Genomic DNA, 25,455 nt, shown 5'->3' with positions numbered 1-25,455 from the left:
GATGTAATATTATTTAAAAATAGACATGCTGTATTCTACTTTGTAAACACATATATGCAAAAACACATGGACTTCAGGGGAATATGGGAAAATAAAAACAGTTGATTTTTTGGAAGGAAGGATTTACTTTTTTAAAGTATTTGCTATAATGTAGTAATGTGCACGAAAATAAAATATACTCCAAAATTTTTATTAAAAATGATGAGAGATCAATAAGAAGGTCATGGAAATATGCCAGAATATTTAAAAAAGGACTAAATCATACCATATCTGGATATTTGTACAATGATAAAGGATTTATCAGTTAGCAAACCAAACGAGTCTACTCCATATAGCCCACCATCCTCACTAAATCCAATGGCAAGAAGTCCACTGTAGTGTTATTACATTCCCTGTAGCATGAGTGTAGTAATAAAGAGATGGATTATACTTTCAAAAGCACTTTTGAACTGTTATTAATTTTGACTTGATTACAAAATTAATGAAAGATGGAGCCTTCAGTAAAACCACGGGACAAGCCTGCCAACCTCCTTCCCCAAAGCAATGTTAGGATCAATGTTAAGAGCACACAACGTTAAAGCTAGGTCTCTAAGGCCTAGCGTGTTAATAATAATAATAAAAGGCAGACAAAAATGATATCCTGACCCAACTGAAAAAGTTATGTAAGATAGTAAGTAAAACAAAAATTGAGCAACAGAATGGGGGAAATTATCAGGGAAATAAAGTGAATGAAAGACATTAGGGTTAATATGAAAATGTAAGATGCTAGGATAAAAATGAAAATTTCTAAATAAAAACTCCAAAGAGAAAATAAGAACAAATAGAAAAGAATCAATGTTCTTCAAAAGACAACCCATTTCTCCATATTCTCTGCAACAACCTTTAATTTCTCTGAATTTGATGATGTGAAATCCAATGACTCTTTCTATAGAGAGAAATGGAGGGCATGATTCAGAGAATGAAAGGAAAAAACAGAGAGGTTTGTGATATGAGACATGCCAATATGGAAAAGTACTAATAAAACCTGTGCAAGTAACTAGCACCTGTTTTAAAATAAACAGTTACACTGAGTAGAAAAAGAGTGGGGATAGGACAGAAAATATTAAGAACAAGAATTAGGACAACAAGGAAGAGGAAAAAATACTGTTCATCTTTCTAAGTGCATGTTCAAACAAATCAGGCCTCCATGCACTTTTAAAAAAACCTCATAAGAATTAAGTCATTTATTGACATCACACCAAAGAAAACTGGGTCTGGAATACAGAGAACAAAAAAGTACAACTGCCTTGTAAATGATAAAAATAGTATTGATGAAGAAGAGAAGAAAAAAACATAGCAATATTTACTGAGCACATAGTGTGTGTGTCAGGGACTGTGGAAAGCACGCTGAATTATAAGAAGAAAATGACTAGAAATATACACATTGTGCAGTAAGAATACACAAGACAAAAACCTAAGATTTACTAGAGTTAGGGAAGTCTTCATAGGAAAATAGTTGAGCTGAATCTTGAAAGTAAAATAGGATAAAGCTAGGATGCAGAGCGTGGTGAGAGTAGTTAAAAAAAAAAAGAAGAAGCATTTGCTGTAGCAGAAAGGAGTGAATCAAAACACACTGCATTGTGAGGTCCCCAGAATAGCAAAAACAGGATTAAGAATGTGGATGCAATATGTAAATAGGTCATGAGAAATGGTGTAGCCCAGAGATCACACTCCAAAATATAGGAAGAAAACAAATCATGGTCAATGGAAACCGATTATAATTCTTAAAGATACATAGCCTTAAAACCAACATACAGGTTCTCAAATTAAAAACAACAACAATAATTTAGGAACGTTTAAGTCTAAAAATAAAAGCAATTTACTTCCATCTTATTGAAAGAACTTCAGTTTGTGATAAAACAAAATCAAACATGTTGATTTCAAGATGTATAAACAAATAGAAGATAAAATTTAAAATGCAAAATTTAACAAAGCTGTATCTAAAACAAAACAAAACATAAGCAGCAATATTATTGGATGTCAACAGTAATAGAAAAATACAAGCTAGGTATCATGATAAAAGAAATATTTGTAATAAAATTTTATGTCAAGTAACAATAAATGAACTCAAGGCAAATTAAGACATAAAAGGAGAAACCAACTGAAAAGAATCACAGTTATTAGACAAATATTTACTGCATGTCTACTCTGCACCAGGCATTGCTCAGAATGAAAGTGACAAAATTCTCTGCCTTCTTGAAGTTCTAGTCTAGGAGAAAGATACACAAAAAAATAAATAAAAATACTTTTGACATGCTGCAAAGTGCTGTAAAAACTAACAAAGCAGAAAAAGGAAGAATGAGTGCTGGGAATCCCACGTCTAAGATCTGCAGGGAAGACATAAGCTGAGAAGTGAATGTTTCTGCCAAGAGCAGGAGGAAGGGAGGAAGGCAGTCAGAGCACCACACAGACCCAGCCCGCAAACTCGGTAATGACAAGAAAAACCGAAGGCTGAAATTAACGAAACAAATAAAGTTATACTGATTGCCAAGGCCTAAAAAATGGGATCAACTTTCTAGTCAATAAACTGTCTATGGTATCCTATCTAATAAAAGAGAAACATGCAAATTGACCATACCTCCACCACGCCCACAACCCAATCAGGAGAGCGTATGCAAATTAACCCAACCAAGATGGCGGTTAATTTGCCTATCCAGGCGCAGATCGAAGACTGAAGACAGCGTAGAAGGAAGCCAAGCACTGCAGAAGGGAGCGAAGCTTCGGAGAAGCAAGCAAGCGGGGCGGGGCGGGGAGAAGGGGGGGAAGCAGGCGGGGCGAGGGAGAAGGGAGGGAAGCAGGTGTGGCGGCGGAGATGGGAGAGAAGCAGGCGGGGTGGCGGAGATGGGAGGGAAGCAGGCGGGGCGGCAGAGACCGCCACAGGAAGCCCTATTCTTGCAGGAATCTTCCTGCAACGGGCCTCTAGTGTATATAAAAACTGAGCAAATGGTAAGTATTTAAAAACCCTAAAACAAAATAACAAAATAATAACTATGTGTAAGACCAAACTGAAACACAAAAAAGATTCTTTAGAATCCCTAACCCTAACCCCCAAAAGTAAAAGTCTAGCAAGCCTTTTGCCTACAATCAATCTCCTCCCTCCCTACCCCCTTTCTCCTGGAGTACAGAAAGAGCAATCTGCATCTTCCATTCAGAAGGCCAGCCTGAGCAAAGACCCCAGTGGAATGAAGGACAAAGATGCAGGGTACCTTGAGGCATCCCTGAGAATGTACACCTGCCCTGGAGTGTTGACTTCTGGTGCTGCTTCTCATATGAGAAAATAAACTCACACTTTGCTTAAGTGACTAGAATATTTTCTAGTGCCTGTAGCTGATTGTATTCCTAACTGATAAAGCAAATAAACCTGAATAGGTAAATTCACAAATACTTGCCATTTGATTTTTACCAAGAGTAGATAATATTTTGACCAAAGACATTTCAACAAGAGGTTACAAGCAGAACAAAGAAACAAATGAATAAATAAATTTTAAGTGACAACAGGATCTTGAAGATAGTGATGCAAACAGAGTGGCAGTATTAAAAATTAAAGACGGAGAAACTTTCCTGCAGCTATGTTTATACTCATAATATTATAAAAAGCAGGATAGTATGAATAAGAAAGAAAACATCCAAAAACTGGCCAAACATTTTTTATAAGAATAAAATCAGAGGATGTTGTAATTTGTGAACTGTTATCTTTGTTCTTATCAATATACAAATGAACAAAGAAAAACACTCACTGCTTCTTTATACTTTGGGGAGTTTTATTCAAGAATGCAAAGAATGTCTGCTCAAGTTTCAGACCCAGAGTAACTGATAAGGAGCTAAGGACTTCATGCAACAGAAAACAGCATCTTTCTCAGTATTCCTATTGCAAAAGCAGTATAAGCTTTAATGTTTCTATTTTTTAATCATTGCAATTATTTTTAAATCTCTGATGTTTCCATTCCAGTTTTAAGGTCATCCACTTTTAAATTCAATATTGTGTCTTCATTCATGCAAAAGGAAGCAGTAACACTGTTTAAGAAGAAATGAGGCGTCTAAACTTCCTGAAATTAATGTTTGAAGGGTTCAACACAGTGAAACCATTATTGGGTTGATAATTAATATATTAATTTGTTTAGAAAAAAATACTTCTGTATTTTAAACAGAGGACTTCCTCAAAACTACCTTTGCTGAACAGAAATGTGTTAGTACATGTTCCTACAAACCAACAGAAGAAACCACCATTGATAAATATTAGGGAGGAAATCCCTATTTTATATTAATTTCATATTAACCCTTGGTACATGTGAATGTTCCTCCCAATAAGCCAAGGCTTAAAGTCAATAAATGGGTGAAGATATGAGTTTCAAATATAAACACTATCTGAACAATATGAAGGACAACCAGAGCTATCTTTTTTTGCATTTCCTATGGCAATGAACTAATTGGTTCAAGAATGTTGCATCTCGCCGAAACCGGTTTGGCTCAGTGGATAGAGCGTCGGCCTGCGGACTGAAGGGTCCCAGGTTCGATTCCGGTCAAGGGCATGTACCTTGGTTGCGGGCACATCCCCGGTAGGGGGTGTGCAGGAGGCAGCTGATCGATGCTTCTCTCTCATCGATGTTTCTAACTCTCTATCCCTCTTCCTTCCTTTCTGTAAAAAATCAATAAAATATATTTTAAAAAAAAAAAGAATGTTGCATCTACCAATCTCCAGCATCTCCACTACTAAGATGAGAAACTCCACTTCTCCAAAAGACTATTTGTGACGACTTACTACTTCATATATAATACTAAGTTCTCAGTTTTTTAAGAAAGCTGGTAAGAATTGCATTTATTCAAAGAATCAATCTGTTCTACACTAAAAACTAGCATACACACATTTTGATATTTGCTTTCTCTATAAAAAAAAAATTCTATCTATATATATAAAAGGCTAATATGCAAAGTGTCCCCTCGGAAGTTCGACCAGGAGATCGGGAGTTTGATCCCTCATTATGATGTGCACTGACCACCAGGGGGCAGGCAGAACAAAGGAAGGCCCCGGCCAGCGGCCAGCAGCCAGGGAAGAGTGGCCCGCGCCAGCAGCCAGAAGGAAGGCCCTGGCCAGCAGCCAGAAGGCCCCGATCAGCCCTGATTGCTGGCCTGGCCTAGGGACCCTACCCATGCATGAATTTCGTGCACTGGGCCTCTAGTAAGAATATAAAGTAGTCCTAAGCAAGTCAGTATGACCTTTAATTCACATAAATCTGCAAAATGGGTACAGACCACAGAAATAGGCCCCCTCCCTTATCTTAAAATATCAATTCATAGGTCTGCTCAAATTATGTTATCTTATTCCAGGGTGAAAAAATTGCTCTGAAAAACATGCCTTTCCTACCTTGATGCTCAATTTAAAACATTCATATTAAATATTCCATCGGTTGACTGAGGGGTAAGGAAGAAGTGAGGAGAAGAAAACGGAAGCCAAAGAAAACAGTGTCTCCTCTCTGTCATTACTGCTTTTAACCTCACACGCTGCTCAAGTGCTCAGCTCCATGGTGATAGCAGTGGGCGGAAAATATAGAAACACTGGAAGAACAAATGCCCTCAGAATATTGTAGGGTTTCGGTGCAAAGCTCACCATGGCTTTACAGAGATACATGTTGAAAACAGATTGTTACAACTTAGTAATGATGTAAAATGAACAATCTTCCTTTATAATAGCTTTTAAAAATTCTGCTACATTCCTTCCCCATCCCCCAAAACAGCCTTCTACTTGATTTTCGTAATTAGTAATTTCCCAAAGCAAAGAACATAGGATGAAAAACCCATAATTATTGTTTAGAACAGTGTGTTTCAATTTTGCCCCCACCCAAGGAGACACTTAGCAGTATCTGGAGACATTCATTTGTGGTTGTCACAACGCAGGGGGGTGAGGGGGGTTATTGGAAGTAGAGGCCACAGACACTGCAAAACATTCTACAAGGAGACAAGCTTCCATAACCAAGAATTACCTGGCCTCAAATGCCAGTGTTCTGAGATTAAGACCCTGATTTAAAAGTATATTTAACACTGAAATGCAAAGAATTACTTGGAAGCCAAGTTCTAAGCCACAGTTGCTTGGGTCAAAGGAAGCAAAGCCTCTGCTCTGCCCCCCAGACTGAGGGATGCAATGATTCCACCTTCACACTCGAAGTGCAGTCCTCAGAACTATCACAGGAAGAGAATTCACTAGTGAACAGCTTACCAACTCAAAAGAAATATAAGAAAATGCATCTGCAAATAAACCTGGAAAGGTTTTGAAATCATTTGAACTAACATAAATAAGGATGACGATGCACTACTACTATACATTTTATAGTAATAACTAGAGGTCCAGTGCACGAAATTCATGCACGGGTAGGGTCCCTAGGCCAGGCCAGCAATCAGGGCCGATCGGGGCCTTCCTTCCCCTGGCTGCCGGCTGCTGGCCAGGGCCTTGCTTCCCCCAGCTGCCGGCTGCCGCCAAGGGCCTTCCTTCATTCCGCGCCACCCCCTGGTGGTCAGTGCACGTCATAGCAAGCAGTCGAACTCCCAAGGGGACAATTTGCATATTAGCCTCTTATTATATAGGATAACAGATATTGGACCGTTAATTTCCACTTATTGATCATCACTTGCTAAAAATCTTTTAAAATCTTTCCCTCAGAGTTTGAATTAGATCACTTGGGTGATTGAGTTTATTTTTTTTCTTTAATTAATAATATTTCCTGAACACCTACTTTTTGACCTGTCTACAGCCTGGGAACTGGGTGGTGAGCACAGCAGAAAAACCCTTGTCGCTCGGGAAGCATTTAGTTCTAGTGGGGGAGAACAGGGACACGCAAATCACTAAGACATATACAGGTCGGGGAGTGCAAAGCACCATCCAGAAAATTCACATTAAAAAGGAGCATGGTTGAGATGGCTGGGTGACTGCTCTCATCAACTGGTTGTGGTCCAGGAAGGCTGCCTCTCTGTGGAGAAGTCGTTTAAGGTAAGAAGACCTGAATGCCAAGAAGGAATCAGCTATGCAAGGGAAGGACAGCCCAGGCAGATGAAAGGACATGAGGAAAGACCCTAAAATACGAACAAACAGCCCGTCCAAGGTGAAGTGAGCCAGTGTGGCTGGAGGGGTGGGTCGGAGGACATGGGGCAGGAGAGACAGCTGGCATCCTATGTAATAAAAGGGTAATATGCAAATTGACCAAAAGGCGGAACGACCAGTTGCTATGACACACACTGACCACCAGGGGGCAGACACTCAACACAGGAGCTGCCCCTGGTGGTCAGTGCGCTCCCATAGGGGGAGCGCTGCTCAGCCACAAGCCAGACTGACAGCTGGAAAGTGCAGCGGCCCGCCTCTGCGGTGGGGCTAAGGATGTCCCACTGCGGCTTAGGCCCACTCCCCGTGGGACTTCTTCTGAGGGTTCCCGGACTGTGAAAGGGCACAGGCTGGGCTGAGGGACCCCTCCACACCCCCACCCCCTGTGAACGAATGTCGTGCACCAGGCCTCTAGTCAGACTATAAGGACTCTCAGAGGCCTTGGTAAGAGCAATGTGAGGCAGATGCCAGGTTCCACGGCCTCATCTCATGAGATGACCTAGCACAAGGTATGAAGGGCCTGCATTAAGGGGAAATCAGCAGAGATGGAGAAGAGAGGAAAGTTCGGTATTTGGGGATGTAGAGAGAGAAAGCAATGCAGACAGATTAGTTTGGTTAAGAAACATGACATACTGATGAATCAAGGACAACTGTGGTATGTTTATCTGGAGCAACTAGATGGATGACTATGAGGAACTCAGACTGGGAGAGACACAGTTTTAAAAACTATAAACAGGATGCCCAACCAACCTGGCTTGCCTGGACCTAGAGGCTTCCTAGAATGTGAGACTTTCAGTGTTAACACCAAGAATGTCCTGGAAAACCAGGAGGAGTTGATCACCCTAGATATAAATGAAGAGTTCTGTGCTGACCATGTCTATCAGACACCTATCTGGAGATAAGGGAAAGGCAGTTAGAAATACAAGTCTGCACTGGAGATACAGAACTGGGAATCACAGAGGCATAGGGATGGCATGTTAAAGCCATGAAACTAGATGACATCACTCAGGAGAGAAGGGAAGAGGGCTCAGAACAGATAATATATGTCAAGATGCCTGCCTCGGTCCAGCTCTCTTCCGACACAGCCATTGCCTTTTAGGCTTTTTATTCTTACTTTCCAGGATCTCCCCAGAAAATCAGAAACAAAGTAAAACACATCTGAAATGTGTTTGTAGACTTATTTAAGATGCTTTGCTTAAAGCCTCAGTCACACCCTTCTGAGCTCCTCTCCCAGGAGTCACAGAGGAGCCCAAACATATGGAACAGATTTCTGTCCATCCTTGCCTTTCTTTTAAGGGTTTACTTTTTTTTTAATATATATATATATATATATATATATATATATATATATATATATATATATATATATTGACTTCAGAGAGGAAGGGAGAGGGAGAGAGAGATAGAAACATCAATGATGAGAATCATTAATCGACTGCCTCCTGCACGCCCCCCTACTGGGGATGGAGCCAGCAACCTGGGCATGCGCCCTTGATTGGAATCGAATCTGGGATCCTTCAGTCCGCAGGCTGACGCTACATCCACTGAGTCAAACCAGCTAGGGCATCCTTGCCCTTCTTTTTCCCAAAGTTTTGCTGCAAAGAAATCTCATTATTGCTACTGATAAATGTTTGGCCCCTTTTTCTTACTCCCAATCCCATGTCCCTGTTTTTCTAATTATCTTCAACAGCCATGATCCTCAACTTCCATAATCAAAAACTCTCACAATTGAGGAAAAAGGAATTCAGAAGGAAATAAGTAGACAATAAAACTTCTCCAAGGGAAGTTTTGGTTGACAGGGACCCACAGGTCATTGCATTAGTCTCTTTGGAAAGACTCCTAGCATCCTTGGCTGGAACTTAACTTGGGTACACTGTTATTCAAAAAAGAAACAATTACCAGAGGGAATCAACAGATGGCCCATTTAAATGATGGGACTAATACAATGTGTGTGGTGACCTAGTTCAAAGTAACTAAACTGAAATCTCCTGCCAATTGGTTAACTTGTGACTGAAAATATCAAACGTTGTTTTTTTCTTTTTTTTATTGTCTAAAGTTTTACCTATGTCCTCTTTTTCCCCATTTGACCCCAGGCAAGCCCCCACCGCCCCAGTGTCGGTGTCCATTGGTTATGCTAATATGCATGCATACTGGTACAAGTCCTTTGGTTGCCCTTGCCCGGTCTGACTCTATCTGGGCAATCTATGCAGAGATAAGAAGAGAATAAATAAGACACCAGAAATAATCAAAAGGGGTCCTAGGGCCTGTAATGGACAGACACAGTGGAATTACTTGCTCCCCTGAGGAAGAGCTCTTTGCCAGGGAGGGCAAGCATCCTACAGAGGGAAAGCAAGAAGACTCGGGGCATTAAAAAGACTGAGTCTGAGAGATGGTAAAATAATTGGAAAGGTAGAATTTCAGAGAGAAGCAATTAATGGGAATATCTCACACCTAATAAGCCCCAGGGCCCTATATAAGGCCAAGGGAGCCACTGTAATCAAAAGGACTTCCCAGGTCTTTGTCCAGCACTTAAAAACAATCACATGCGGAATCACTCTGAACTCTCATTAAGTGTAATAAAGGTGAAGTATTTTTAATCCTATGTAAGGAAAAACCAAACAAAAGAGCAGACTTGCGTTCAAAAATAAAAACAATAATAATAATTTCCGAAGGGTAAGGCTCAACTGCTCATGATCAAATAGTTTAAATAATTATCTCATTATATAATCACACCTTTCATTTCACTTTTACACTGAATACCAATTTTTTTTAAATTAAGTATCAAGGAGGGAAAAATCCCCCCTACCATTCTTGTTTTTTTGTTGTTGTTTTGGCTGATTTAATAATTAAATTGACACAAGACAGATTAACAGAAGGGGGGGAAAATTTAAGCCATACATACAGAGATCTCATAGATATGAGATCTAAAGAAATGGCCAAAGCATATAGATTTTACACTTTTTAGACAAAGAAACAATAAATTTGTGAGGAATTGACAGGTCAAAGAAACATGGGCTTGAGTGCTTAGTGAGGAATCTAAGCAGAGTTTGGGCCTAGGGTAGTAAATTAGTAAAGAAGCAACCATTGCCGAAACCGGTTTGGCTCAGTGGATAGAGCGTCGGCCTGCAGACTCAAGGGTCCCAAGTTCGATTCCAGTCAAGGGCATGTACCTTGGTTGAGGGCACATCCCCAGTAGGGGGTGTGCAAGAGGCAGCTGATCGATGTTTCTCTCTTATTGATGTTTCTAACTCTTTATCCCTCTCTCTTTCTCTCTGTAAAAAATCAATAAAATATATTAAAAAAAAAAAAAAAAGAAGAAGAAGCAACCATGTTTGCCCTGGCCAGGCAGCTTCAATTGGTTAGAGCAACGTCCCAATACATCAAGGTTGTGGGTTCGATCCCTGGTCTGGGCACATACAAGAATCAATCAATGAATACATGAATGAAACAACAAATCTCTCTCTCTCTCTCACCCCACCAGAATGGCTAAAGTTAAAACAAACCAACAAAAAAACCCTGATAATACCAAATGCTAGTAAGAATGTGGAACAACTAGAACCTCAAAAATTGCTGATGCAGGTACACAATAGTACAACCGCTTTAGAAAAATAGTTTGGTAGTTTCTTTTATAGTAAAACACACATCTTCTCTAAGATCCAACAATTCTATTCCTAGGTATTTCTCCACAAGAAATGAAAATATATGTCCAAAAATTACTTTATAAAAATGCTTATAGCCGCTTTATTCATAACAGCCAATAACTAGAAAGACAAATCTTAAGAACACTTAAGATCTATGCATTTTACTGCATGTATATCTCAAAAAAATAACAACGTTAAGATGAAAGAATAAAGGTATAAAAGAGTAGTAGAGTAATCCTTCCTCTTCCCCTACTTTTTTGTTTTCCCAAAACTAGAAACAAGAAAGAGAAGATGAGAGGGCTGGGCGGGGGATTTGTGCTGGAGAAAGAGAGCTGAAGGAAATTCAGGGGTAAAGAAAAGGCATGAAGAGATGAGAGGAGAGAATGGCTACAGGATTAGCATCTAGAGGGTGGAAGACCACCGGACGAACAGGATGAATAGGGAAACTGTGGCGTTAAGTATGGAGAACGGAGGAAGTGAAGGTGCTTGGGTGCTGGAAGTACGTTTATTCTCTCACAGATTGGAGCCGGGAGCTTGCAAAAACACCTGTCTTTGACTCCTTCCTCTCTCTTAACCCAACAGTCAATCTATTACTACTGATCCTTGGGTGCTTTTTAATTCTTGTGCCACCCGATGGAAAGTGTATTGAAAGGGGAACCTTGAGTTATTACTGTGGAGCAGCTATAATATTTGCCTAATACAGTGAGAGAATATCTGGCCAAAGACTGGAATCTCTCTTTTGAATGATGTATGCACTGTGTCAACATGGATTAACTTTTACAGAAAGTATGCTAGGGCCCATCTGTTTCCTGCTCTTTCTATGGCTTGTCTTGCTACTTTGAACAAATGACTATGCATTTGGGCCTTTATTTACTTAACCTAAGATGGAGATGTCACAGACTAATAAACATGAGAATCCTTAGATTAGCCAAACATTCTACAAATGGAACATGTTCTCTAGGTCAATTTACTCACCAACAGGTGGAAGTTAACATTTAATAAATGGCCCAACAAAGCAGCTGATTCCTCAGATGGAGTAAACTCGCTAGAGGTGGGGACAAGAAATTATCTTCCTGTAGCATGAACAGGTCTGGGTGCTGTGGAAGCCACGACTTTCTTTCCTCTATACCCTGGAGCAGCGGTTGCCAACCTTTCGGACCTCACGGACCACCAGTTGGTGACTGCTGCTTTGGAGTATGTACTCTTTTTGAGGTCATCAAACAATTTAAGAAGCCAAAAGAACTGATAAGTTTAATCACCACTCTCTTCTGAAGAATTCTATCCTAAGAATTAAAATGTTTTCATCAAGGCCAGTTTTCCCATTGCCACTATATCCTTTTCTCCTCCTCCCCCTCCCCTCCCCGCCGCTCCCCCGCCTTAAATAAAAGTTTCTTTGAGCCAAACTGATAACATGTGCTGGGAACGAAATCTCAAACTCTCAGTGTCTGTCTGTCTCTCTCTCTCTCTCTCTCTCTCTCTCTCTCTCTCTCTCTCTCTCTCTCTCTCTCGTTTTATGCCCTTCTTTTTCTTAGGTCCGTGGTCGGCAAACTGCAGCTCTCAAGCCACATGCAGCTCTTTGGCCCCTGGAGTGTGGCTCTTCCACAAAATACCACGGCCTGGGCGAGTCTATTTTGAAGAAGTGGCGTTAGAAGAAGTTTAAGTTTAAAAAATTTGGCTCTCAAAAGAAATTTCAATCGTTGTACTGTTGATATTTGGCTCTGTTGACTAATGAGTTTGCCGACCACTATCTTAGGATATCACTTCTAAGATAACTGATACCTTTTCATTAGCCCTAGCTATAATGATACTGTACTTTACAAAATAAAAAATCCCTTAAAACAAAGTCTAGGAGTCAACTTGATCCCAGCCTTTCACAGAACTTGATTTCAATATACACTGGAAAGGAGAGGACAGACAGCGCGGGCTCGGAAATGTCCCTCTAATCAGGGCGTCTTACAAAACAGGCAGTAATCAGCCCAGCTCTTCCCTGAGCGGAACAAGCTGCTGACAGCAAGCGATTAGTGTTCTGAAACAACTCCAAGAGGCTTGTCAATGTAAACTATCGGGCAGCTCCAAGGAAGGTCGAATCCCCAGGACACTGTATGTTCAGAGCCCTGCATCAGAGTCAGCACAGGTTTACCGTGATATGCAAACAGCATCTGGGATGAGGTGCTGCTGCCCGTGCAGAAGCAGTGCTAGGCCGGCTTCCAAATGTGCCCTGGCATCGTCCCACTGAACGAGGCGCCCGCCAGGATCACATCTGCAGCAGGAGCGGCATCTGTTTACCCACGGGGGCTCGGGGACTTAAACAACAGTTCCGCTTTCTAATCACTCCAGAAGCGAAGGGAAGGAAATGTCTTTTCCCCGCTTCTTAATCCTTCTGGCGAGTTACGACGTCTGTAGTCCAGGGCACACATCTTTCCCTGAGCGTAGTCTCTTGCATCGATTTGTACAAACTGAAAAGCCTGAGGGCAAAGAGTTAAACCACCCAAAAAAGCAGTAATCTATACAAAGGCTTAACAAAGGTACAGGTCTAGCTGTCAGATAAAGGTCCTCTCGCTGAATAAAAAGTGAGATTGAGACTCTGAAATAATAATTACAGAAGCCGGTTATTTTTCTCGTGGCCAGGAAACTTCATGGTCTTTGCCAATAGAAACTCAGTGCCGTCCGTACACAGAGGGCAGTGCCTCCTCTAGCTGTAATCATTATGAAATACCAACTCATTTTAATGCAATATAGGCTAAGTTTGTTCCACGTGCAAAGTGCTTTGTTTCGCAAAAGGTCCCAGCAAGTAAAAGTGGCCTAATAAAATAAAAAAATAGCTTTTCCCTGGAAACAGGACTGTCCAAGGTAACAACAATACCCTCCCCCATTTCTGACACTTTACAGTTTATCAGAGGGCATTTCTGTATTCCTTATCTCATTTGGGAAAATGGGCCACGCCCACCCAGGGCCACAGGAGCATCCCAGCACCAGGCAAGCCACATAGCCTTACAAAGGTCACAGGAAAAACAAAGTAGCCCCTCTGTCCTTGGAGGAAAAAACTAACAAAATCAAATAAGTGTGTCTTCTCTTGAGCTGAGAAAGAGTAACTAAGAAGCTATGACTCCACAAACATGCCCCATAAAAGGGGTCTGAGAAGAAAGACTGCAACTACTTAAGAAACCAGACCTCGGCTTTTCTTTCTTTGTTCTTCTGTTTTGGTTTGTTTTCCAAGCATTGAAATGTATAGGATTAGGCCTACTTTGCCCTTTTGTATCCAGAAAACAGATACAAACTCCAAAAAGCTCTATGTCTCTGCCTCTACTTTATAACAATAGGAAGAAAGTGGACCAGACAATGACGTTTAGAGACCTGGCAATGAGGACAGATAGATCGAAGTAGCAAACCAGAGAAGGCCGAAGAGACAGGCTCAAGTGCCCAGATCCCGTTCGGCCAGACGTGACAGATCAGTAGTGTCTTCCTCGCCAAGGATGGCAGCCCCGTGTCCCAGGTGAGAGGATGAGCTCTAAGGCAGCATGGATTTGAGCTGTGGTTTCAGACCACCTGTGGGGGACTCCCAAGAATCTCAAAGACTGACAAAGTTTTAGGGTAACATTTTATTTCAACCAATTTGTGGAGGACTGATGTACCAGAAATATCGAATGTAAGTATGGCTGGATATCACCTCTCTGGGAACTAGACAACAGTGTACCCTCTTGTTTTGAAATAAAGAAAAATAACTTCTCACACTTCGCACTCTTCTAGAGAAAAAGAGATGCTGGTGTATAACGAGAGGAAAGAAGGTTCGCTTTTAAAAAACTATTCAATTTATTTCATAGACGCTTCACAGAATTAATAAAGGAGGCATTCATCTGGGAGAAAATCACAGCAGCTATTTTAAGGAAAGAAACTAAGATTAGGGTTAGGGTTAACAAGTCAGCAAGTCAGTCCAACTTTCTATTAACTGAGCATCTACTATTGAAAAACAAAACAAAACAGAAAACACCAAAAACTGAAAAGTTAGCTGTTGCTCAAAAGCTGTCCTGAGACCTTGGTCAGAAAATGGTAACTATCTGATATGACTCAAGTCAACAACAACAAAACAGGTAAAGGAGTAATGATGGAATTAGCAATTTTTCTTTGGTGTTTTACTTTTTAGATGACAAATTTTCTAAAACAAACAAACAAAAAAAACTGTCTTTTCATCTGAGTAGCAAATTTCACAGAATCAGTAACCACTGAGAGAGAGAGTACAGTAACTTGCTAAGAGTCCAAGTAGCAAATAAACAAATAGAGAGGGTTCCTTATCTCTGGCTGAGAATAGGTCCCTATAATAAATCGGAGTGCTGTGCAAGAAAACCAACTAATACACAACCCAACACTGGGGATAAAATGACAGCAGTTAAGAACTATTGAACATGATTATGCAAAATCTAAATGTCCTATTAGTAAAAGAAACAAACAAAACAAAACAAAACCCACAGGAAAAATAGGATTACTATTAGTGACAAAAATTTGTAAACAAATTAAAATTTGCTCTCTTTAACCATTTAAATACTAAAATCTCAATTTGATGCTTACAACTAAAAACATATCATGACACCAATTACTCAACATGTGAGTGTTGAACTCAATACAACAATACACACATGAAATAATCTAACACTTGGAAATATTTGCCTAATATCATTCCAATTGGCCTCTCAGTGGAAGAGACTGCCGTGGCAAAAGTGAAATCCGGAGAGCTGCTGTAGAGCCCAAGAATCTTCAGACAGTGCTGTGCTCTCGCTAACGTTAACAGCTGCTGAAACACATTCTTTTCTAAATCCTCACTTTCTTCCAGGGGTGGAGTTTCCCAAAGAATTCCAGGCGCCAAAACGGAATGATTCCACAAAATGCAGACTTCCCTCAACTCAACTTGGACACTGTACTTGGAGGAGAGGACAGAAGACAAAGCTCGCATCCTTTGCTCTGTTTACACCACAATGGCCTCAGGACGGGGAGCTGTGGGGTCATTCCTGGCCAGCTGGTGGCAGGGAGAAAGCCTCTCTTACGAACACACTCAGAAGCAGCCCCAGTAGGCCTACGGGCTGTGGCACATCATGTTATTTTGAGCCTCAGGGAAGGAAGCCCACAAACAAATGCTCAGAAACTATCCAAACACCACAAAGGGCAAAGGCCTTCAGGTCCAGGGTGAAGTCTGCTGTTTGCGTCTTTGTGGTGCGATGATCTGAAAACCAGACAATCACCCAAGTTATTGTACATGGAAGCATGGAGTGGATAAGCAGAGATGCTGAGGTAGGGCAGGATTCCGTAAGCTGTTGTGCAGGGTTGTGCTGTCCGGTTACGTGGAGCTGTTCCAGCACAGGGGACCGAGCAGAGAGAAGAAGCACGCGAGGAAGAATGTGCTGAGGACAGATACACCACGTCCAAAAAATACATCCAGAGGGGACTGTCCTACAATTGCCCCTTGAGAACTACCACGTGCAGCCTTTGGTCACTTGACTTTCCTATATTTCTCTCAGGGGAACGGAAGACATTTCTCTTAAAAGTATATTACTCTTCTGCTCTTTCTATGTAGCAGCTTATTTTGCATGACTTTTTCACTTGAAAAACTCACGCCCTCATAGAGAAACACACTCTTCACAAGAAAATCTCTCCTTGAAATCATTGGAAAAAGTCTAAATCATGTATTCGCAAAGATATATGCACCCCTATGTTCATTATTCACAGTGGCCAAGACATGGAAACAACCGAAGTGTCCTACAACCACAGATAAAGAAGATGTGGTACATATACACAACGGAATACTACTCAGCCATAAGAAAGGAAGAAATAATGCCATTTACAACAACATGGATGAACCTTGAGAACATTATGTGAAGTGAAATAAGTCAGTCAGAAAAAGCTAAGAACCATATGATTTTACTCATATGTGGGATATAAAACTCAGACACAAACAGCAGTGTGGTGATTGCCAGAGGGAAGGGGGTGGGGGGTGAAAGGGATCCTAATACATGGTGACCGGAGAAGATTCGAACTTGGATGGTGGGAACACGATGTAATATACAGATCTTGTAACATAGAAACCCACATCTGAAACCTGTATGATCATGTCGATCAATGTCACCCCAATAAATTTAATTTTAAAAAATGATAATTAACAAATGGAAAAAAAATCATTGGAAAAAAGCTAACGGAAATGGAATAGGCCAGAGGCCAGCTTCTCTTTAAAGAGGCTCTCTCCTTATCCTATGATGAGATGTCACAACCTATAGAAAGAAATACTTGTAATTTAGAAGATATTAACTTTAACGCACACCATATAAATAGGTGAGAGTTTCTGGGGTCCATCACCTTCAGTCAGTCCTTTATGGATAGTTGGTGTGAGGTGTTTCTGAATGAAATGCTCTGTGTTCTGTGAGAACACATTATCAGCCAATGTTAATAATAGCTACTCTGGATGGTAAAATTGCAGGTCGTTTTTATTTTCATTTTTATACTTATCTGCTTTTCTACATTTTCACAAGTATGTATCATTTTTATAGACGTTACCTGAGGCCCGATGCACGAAATTCGTGCAAGAGTAGGCCTTCCTTCCCTCCCCACCGGCTGCCGGCACCGGCTTCCCTCCGGCACTCGGGACCCGGCTTCTCTCGCAGCCCTGGCTTCCTCAGGAAGGACGTCTGGTCTAATTAGCATATTATGCTTTTATTTTTATAGATTTTGCTGGAAGAAAGTGTTAACTGAGATTTGCTTGATGCTTCAAGCAAATACAACTGAGTGGATGTTACTACAAACGCTGAATGAAATACAATTAAAGGATCAAATCATAGCAACAATGATTGCTGGACCTTGGCCTGAATCTTTAAAACCAACAAGCTCTATACTCTTGCAGAGTGAATGGATATATACTGGCGTTTCCATCTTTAAAACAAGGCCACTATGTAATTATACAGTAGAGATACCAAATTTTAGAGATGGGGCCAACTATTCAGACAGCAATAGAGACAGCAAGCTTCACACACTGTTTTATCAGAGCACTTCAGATTACAGAGGGAGCACCTAACCCTACAGACCAGACTAATGGTATTTTATTGATTTGATAAGAATTTAAAAAATAAACAAGTAAGGGTGGAAAGCTCTCATCAGAGATTAGCAATCATTCAGAAACTGAGATTTCATTTTCAGAGGTAGAAGACATCTGATACTGAGGGGATGCCATGCCATCAAAGGTGAAACTCTTAGATATGCTTCACCTTGTTGGAACGTCAGAATTCCTGACTGCTGTCTCACAATCACCGCACCCATTAGCAACAGACACTGGCTGCCATGGGAGAAATAACTCACACAGTAATCCAGAAGCCCTAAAGTGATGTGAATCTCCCACTAAAGGTAAAACCTTTCACACTCCTCTGTTTAGGTGTTGGCTAATGACCTAATTATTTATACAATATGCAAGCTAAGGATAATAAGGTTGGGCGATTTGTATTTGGTACTAAAGCATGGTCTCTGGGCTCCTAATTGCAAAGAGAGACAAAGTGAAAAGGATAATTGGAAACTAAACAAGTCCTTAGACAAACAGGATCACAGTTCTTAGTGAATAGCAGCTTTTATAATCACAGCCTAAATCGATAATATGAAGGTCTTGATGATTTATATCAAGGAAAAAGAGCTTAACTAACTATGTAATAAAAGAATTTTATCAAGCATATTCATTGATATGAAATACTTCACCAGTTAGTTTCTTAGAAACTCACTCTAAAATCTTTCAACTGAACTCAGCAGATCTGCTAACAATGTTATAATCTGAACACCTGATTCTTAACAGCTCCAAAGTGAACATGATAATGTGTAACACACAGCACTGCCACGGATGAAGACAACCTCATTCACAGGCTCACGCACATCTACCCACAGACGCAAAACACAAAGTTACACAGCCAGCTATGGCTTCCTTCTTCCCATCAAAAGAGGCATTCCTCTGCCATGCCCACTCACACATACTCCAATATGAAGAGAAACAGTTACCCACGGATTAAAAAGTCAACTCACATTACAAGCTGAAAAGCTGGTGTGTTTCTTACAAATTGGATAAATCTGCTTGTTGTTTTTGTTCTCTCTCTCTTTAGAGCAAACCTAGTAAGACAGTAAGTACTGGGCAGGACCCTTAATGACCATCAGAGTAAACAAAAAGAAAAAAAAACTAATTAAAAGGTTCACTTTCTATCTAAAAATAGTCTTTATTCCTAAATGACTTATAAATGTCCTCCACTTTAGAATGAATATGATTATTTTAAAGTTTTGTTATAAAATAAATGGAAACAAAGTCAAGTTACTATTTAGTGAAGACAAAAACTGACTTCCACCCGCTTCATTGCCAGGTGCCTAATAGGTCCCAATACATCTGTTGACCCATCATTTTGAGAAAGGGAAGAAAAGCCTATCAAAATTCCATCCTAACTGTGAGAGATAATGATGAATAGGACAAGTTAGAGTAAGCAAAACAGATACAATATAAACTTCTAGAATTTCCTCCTACCTCCAATGTGCTGTGGGGGTTAAGCTGAGGCTCCAGGGGGCAAGCAGCCCCTGGGTTTCCCTTTCTGAGAGAATGGGGTGTGTGTGGGGGGGGGGAGGGAGGGTGAACTGGAGCTAGGAGACAGGCAACAGTTACCACCTTCTTCACAAAGGAACGGATATAAAGCGTGGAGGAATGTTGTAACACAGACCCACAAAATTGGAACTGCTTTACCAACGTCAGATATTCTGCTTTGCACTCTATCTAGGGAAGGCATGTGCTTCCACGGATGTATCTTCACCCTCCAGGATACTTTGAAACTCAAAGAACAAGTCTCCCTTTCTAATTCCCTCAATGAGAATAGAGAGGAGAAAGCGTTTAATAGCATTCCAGATAATTTGTGCCAATTTAGATGATTCATGGATTGCTTTCCCAGACTAAATGGTCTATGGCCAGCACTTTCAAGTCAACAAGGGTTTGGAGAGCAGGACCTAATTACAGATCTGAGTCACTGTCTGCACGTCCCCTCAGCCCAGTGGGCCATCCCCCACAAAGGCACCATTTCATTTTGAGGTATAAAAACAAGCCAAGTCTACGAATCCCTTTATGCAGAAAATAAGTAAGAAGACGTCATTCCACAAGAAACAAAAAATTGATTTTTTTTTCTTTTTTACAGAGGGAGAGAGGGAGGAAGAAACAACAACTTGTTGTCCCACTTCTTTATGCATTCATTAGTTGTTTTTTGTATGTTCCCCACTGGAGAGCAAACCCGAAACCTTGGCACATAGGGATGGACAATAGTCTAATCAACTGAGCTACCCGGTCAGGGCCCTGAATTAAAGTTTTTAAAAGAAAATTTTCAATAGGCTTTTTCCCTTTAAAAGTACCCATAACACTAAAGTTTTTAAAACAATAAAATGGATATAAGACATATTACAGGATATCTTGCATTTCTTGTCTCTGTATTTGGCCTGATGTACAAAATGACATACTATCTTGAAAACTGACCATATCCTAAGGGGAGAGACTTAGTAGCTCTTTCCATAGGGGCCTCATTGATTAGGTGTTTCAACTGGATGGCTATAATCTTCTAACAGTGGCAACATCTTAATTTAAGATCCTGGGTCCACATTGAAGGGAAAAAAACTAAAGATAGTGACATTTAAATAAAATTAAAAGAAGAACACATTCTTTTAACAACAACCAAAAAAAAAAAAACAACAAGCATGCACAAGCACAAAAGCCTAAATTTCAACAAAAGATGTTACTGTTTTCCTTCTTGTAATATAGATACAATATAGATGAATTACGGGGTAAAACGCTTTTGCGCTTACTTTTTGTTCACACGGGAAACATTTAAGCAAAGATAACCCTGAAAGTAAAAAGGAAAGAAATCCTCTCTTGATTGTCATTGATCTTTCTCTGGCACTTTATCAGTAATTCTGTTCCCCAACCGAAAGAATTAATGCTCTCTAAATGGAAAGGACTATTCAGTTTCTAGCTCCAACAACAACATTCCAAACAAGAACAAGGGGTAATAAGATTCCTCCAACAGAAAGAGAGGGGGAGAGGGGGAGAGAGAGAGAGATCTCTGAATGCAGAAGTTTAATGACCTAAGATACATTTCAGACAAGAATGATAAAAATTATCTCCCAGGCTCACATTGGGGCCCAAATGGAAATAACAGCACAGCAAAGATTTCTGAGGTTTGCAAGGGACTGAGATACTGAGAACCTCCGTCATTTCTGAGGTTCGCAAGGGCCTGAGAGACTGGGGAAAGCATAGTTTGCCACCCCAAAACATGCCTTTTGGAATACTGATTATTTGAAGCTGGTTATTTTTTTAAGAAACAGAAGACTCAGAAGAAACCTTTAACCTTCCCCCTAACTGCCTAAAAAAATTTAGACAGAGGACCTAAAGGAAGGGAAATGTCATCACAGATAATTGCAGTTAACATCAGTAGGGTGTAATAGGGAGGAACCTAGCCAGGCCCTCTTGATCAAAGTCCTCTGTGTCCTGTTAAGGATGGTCCAGCAAACATTTACTTATCAAATATTTGCTTTTCTATCTCCATGTGAATTACCTTCCTGCCCTTTGAAGTCCTAAACCACAACCCCACTCCCCATCCCCCATCCTCCATCCCCCATCCCCCAAGGTGGCTTATAAGCCTTAACTGCCTGATCTGTCCTCAGATCTCATATTCATATGGAACCGCTGTAGGTGCACATGTAATAAATTTGGTCAGTTTCTCCCGTTAATTTTTCCATGTTAATTAATTAGTCCAGCTAGAAGAACTTAAAAGGGTTTTGGCGAGCCAGCCAGGAAACTTTACTGGCTGGACTCTGTTCGCTTTGGGAATTTGATCATTAGTCTAGCCAGAAGAGCGTAGAGGGGTAGAAGAAAAATGATATTTTTCCTCCCTCACAGTATATGTTTCCAGGTGCACAGTCTATTCATTGGAGTGGATGCCTCTTTTACAATTGCTGCTAGCAGCACAAGGGGCAAACTGACAAGTTTAGAAAACACAGAAGTAAGTTCTGTAAGTGTGACAACTAACTGTCAGAGTACAGAAAAATGCACAGATTTACCTAGGTATCCCAAAAGCAAGCACACTGACCACAGAATGAATAGAGCTATTTAAATAAAAAAGGAATGAGCACATTCTGAAAAGCTCACTGATGACACAGCTGGTCTGAAAGTGTCCTGCAGGTACCAAACGTGCACAGGAATGCAGAACCAGGTACAGAAAGGGAACTCAGAAGGTCACCAGACTACTGCATAAGTGAAAAGGCTGTCAGCATGTTGATTAAATTCATCAACCACTTCAAAGTTCAGATCACTAGGATGCCTAGTAATCAATCGTTAGAGAAGCATTTGAGAACTAATTTACAGCCTCTTTCCCTGACCCTGGATTTATTCTAAACCGAGATTCTGAACAACAAATAGACATAGTATCTACATTTCCTGAAGTTAAAAAGCATGCAAAAAAACACACTACACATGTGTGGTAAAAGGACAAACACATGCCCAAGGAGAATAAAGACCAAAACCAGGATAGTGGTTCCTCGGAGGCAGAGAAATGGCGCTGCGGTTTGGAGTCTTACCCTGGGTTTTAACTGCTCCAAAGAATTGGTAAACAAATTGGGTTGATTAAAAGGCAAGACCTTCAGGAGGAGGGGGGAATCTAAAAGTGATATATTTTATCCTCCTGTCTTTGAATACGAAATCACTACCTGTTAACTGTTAAGTGTGAAGAGGGTGCCACCAACAAGCCAGCACACTCGGCCAGTGTAACTTAATGGTACCATTTTGCCTCTCTTTGTAATTACTCCCACATTCCCCAGAGAGAAACTAATGGATTACTAAAAATAAATGGAGATTAAGTGAATCACTTGGGATATTTGGCTCCCAGCGCAAACTGGCTTAAACAGAAAGGAAATGTATTGACTCAACAGCTTGGACTTCTGGTGGAGAGACAGGCTCCAGGACTGGCTTCTCTGTCCTCCACCCTGTGTGGCTTATTGCTCAGGCTGCAGACACACCAGACCTCACACTGGCACAAAACAACACCCAGAAGAAGAAAGAGGCAGGCTCTCCCTGTACTCTGTTTATCAGAAAACTTCTGCCAGAAGTTCCTGGCAAGCCTACCTTGGAGTCTCATACACTAGAATGGGATTACCGGGCCATTCCTGAAACCATCCTTCTGGCCAGGTAATGCCCAACACTAGTTGATGTTTTATCCATGATGAGTCATCATGGACAAAGGAAAGATAGGGTTGCCCCTAATCCCTGGGCCTACCCTAGAGCTGCAGTCAGTTGCTCAGCTCATGACAGGGGGGATCAGTAGGATACATGACATGGCTCCAGCCCCAATATGCTAATACTTACAAAATAACCTAGGTAAGACTGTCATGATATGTAGTTATAAATATGGCTGAAGACTCAAGAAGCAGATGAAATGAACTGACCCCTTTGAGAAAAGTAGATTTTAAAAACTTGGCTTCTATATTTCCACTGTTCCAATGAGAAATTTGAAGACAAAGTCAACACATTTAAAGTAGGTACATCATAGGAAGAATGGTCTAGTACTTACTATAGTCTTGTGCCATGGCTACAGAAACTTAGACAATTAGCATCCACAGAAATAATGTATAACCTGAAAAAAGAGAAACAAAAAAGTTAAAATGGTATAAAATTTAAAAGTTAAGTACAAAAGAAATTTCATTAAAATAAAACAGTTGCATAAAAAACTTTTTATTGTTTTTTCTGAAAGCAAACCAGCCTTTTTAAAGTATGCAGCTGCTGTGCTTGCTTCGGCAGCACATATACTAAAATTGGAACAATACAGAGATTAGCATGGCCCCTGCGCAAGGATGACACGCAAATTTGTGAAGCATTCCATATTTTTGTGAAACGGAAGCATGCAATATGTCACAAAAAGAATTCAGAATAAGGGTCATACAGTACATAAACTGAATGGATGAAAAAAATCAACTTATGTAAGAATCAAGAAGAAATAAAGAATGATATAGCTGCAATAAAAAATACCATGGAAAGTTTCAACAGTAGACTAGGAGAAGCGGAGGACCGACTGAGCAAATTAGAAGACAGGGGAGCAAAACACACAAACTGAACTGCAATTGGAGAAAAAAATTAAAAGACAGGAGGAGAGCCTAAGGGAGCTTTGGGACAACATGAAACAAAGCAACATATGAAAAATAGGGGTGCCAGAATGACAGAAAGAGGAACGAGGGTTAGAAAACCTATTTAAAGAACTAATGTCTGAAAACCTCCCTGATGTGGGGAAGAAGAAAAAAAAAATCACACAAGCACAGGGAGTCCCAAACAAGATGAACCCACCAAGACACTTCATAATTACAATGGCAAACATTCAGGACAAAGAGAGAATCTTAAAGGCTGCAAGAGAGAGACAGAAAGTTATATACAAGGGATCTCCCATTAGATTATCAAATGATTTCTCAACAGAAACACATCAGGCCAGAAAGGAATGGAAGAAAGTTTATAAAGTGATGCAAAGCAAGGGACTGATCCAAGAATACTCTATCCATCAAGGCTATCATTCAAAATTGAAGGGGAAATAAGGAGCTTCACAGACAAAAAAAAGCTCAGGTAGTTTATCACTACAAGCCAGCAATGCAAGAAATGCTAAAGGGACAGGTGAAAAAAGAAGAAATAAAAAGGGAAGAAGGAACACAGGTACAAAAAATAAAAATGGCTACAAACAAGTACCTATCAATAATAACTTTAAATGTAAACAGACTAAATGCTCCAATCAAAAGGCATCAAATGGCAGAATGGATAAAAAAAAAACATGACCCATATATATGCTGTCTACAAGAGACCCACCTCAGAAAAAGGGACTCACACAGACTGAAAGTGAAGGGATGGAAAAATATCTTTCAGGCAAATGGAAATAAAATTTTAAAAAGCTGGGGTAGCAATACTTATATCTGACAAAATAGACCTCAAAGTGAAGGCCATAACAAGAGATAAGAAAGGCCACTTCATAATACTACAGGGATCGATACAACAAGAGGATATAACCCTGGTAAACATATATGCACCCAATGCAGGAGCACCCAAATACATAATAAAAACTCCTAGAAGATATCAAGGGAGAGATCGACAACAATATAATCATAGTAGGGGACATTAATACCCCACTGACATCACTGGATAAATCCTCTAGACAAAAAACCTGCAAAGAAACAGCAATCCTAAATGATTCACTAGATCAGATGGACTTAATTGACATCTTCAGAACATTTCACCCCAAAGCCACTGAATATATGTTCTTTTCAAGTGCACATGGGACTCAAGACAGACCACATATTGGGTCACAGGCAAAGTCTCTCCAAATTCAAGAAGATTGAAATAATATCAAGTGTCTTCTCAGACCACAATGGCATATTAGAAATAAACTACAATAAAAACAATTCAAACAATTGGAAGCTGAATAGCATACTATCAAACATTGATTGGGTTACCACAGAGATCAAAGAAGAAATTAAAAACATCCTGGAAATGAATGACAATGAAAACACAACAATCCAAAATCTATGGGACACAGTGAAAGCAGTCCTGAGAGGGAACCACCTCAAAAAAAAAAAAAAAAAAAACACAAGAAAAATGGTAATAAATCATCTAACTCTACAACTTAAAGA

At 40.3% G+C, this 25,455-nt stretch overlaps 1 protein-coding gene across 18 annotated transcripts in view; it reads right to left on the bottom strand.

Moving 5' to 3' along the window:
* SIPA1L1 (signal induced proliferation associated 1 like 1) overlaps positions 1-25,455 on the bottom strand; it is a 333,288-nt gene that overhangs the window by 149,467 nt on the left and 158,366 nt on the right. For 17 of the 18 annotated variants that reach the window (XM_079768725.1, XM_079768716.1, XM_079768714.1 and 14 more), the window contains one exon: positions 23,364-23,426. The exons of the other annotated variant lie outside the window; for it this stretch is intronic. The gene's annotated coding sequence lies outside the window, so the exon portion shown is untranslated. The remainder of the gene's footprint in view (positions 1-23,363; positions 23,427-25,455) is intronic. 18 annotated transcript variants of the gene reach the window in all.

This window comes from Cnephaeus nilssonii, assembly GCF_951640355.1.
Source record: "Cnephaeus nilssonii genome assembly, chromosome: 4".
In the NCBI taxonomy this organism is placed as follows: domain Eukaryota; kingdom Metazoa; phylum Chordata; class Mammalia; order Chiroptera; family Vespertilionidae; genus Cnephaeus; species Cnephaeus nilssonii.
This window is presented reverse-complemented; position numbering and strand designations above follow the sequence as displayed.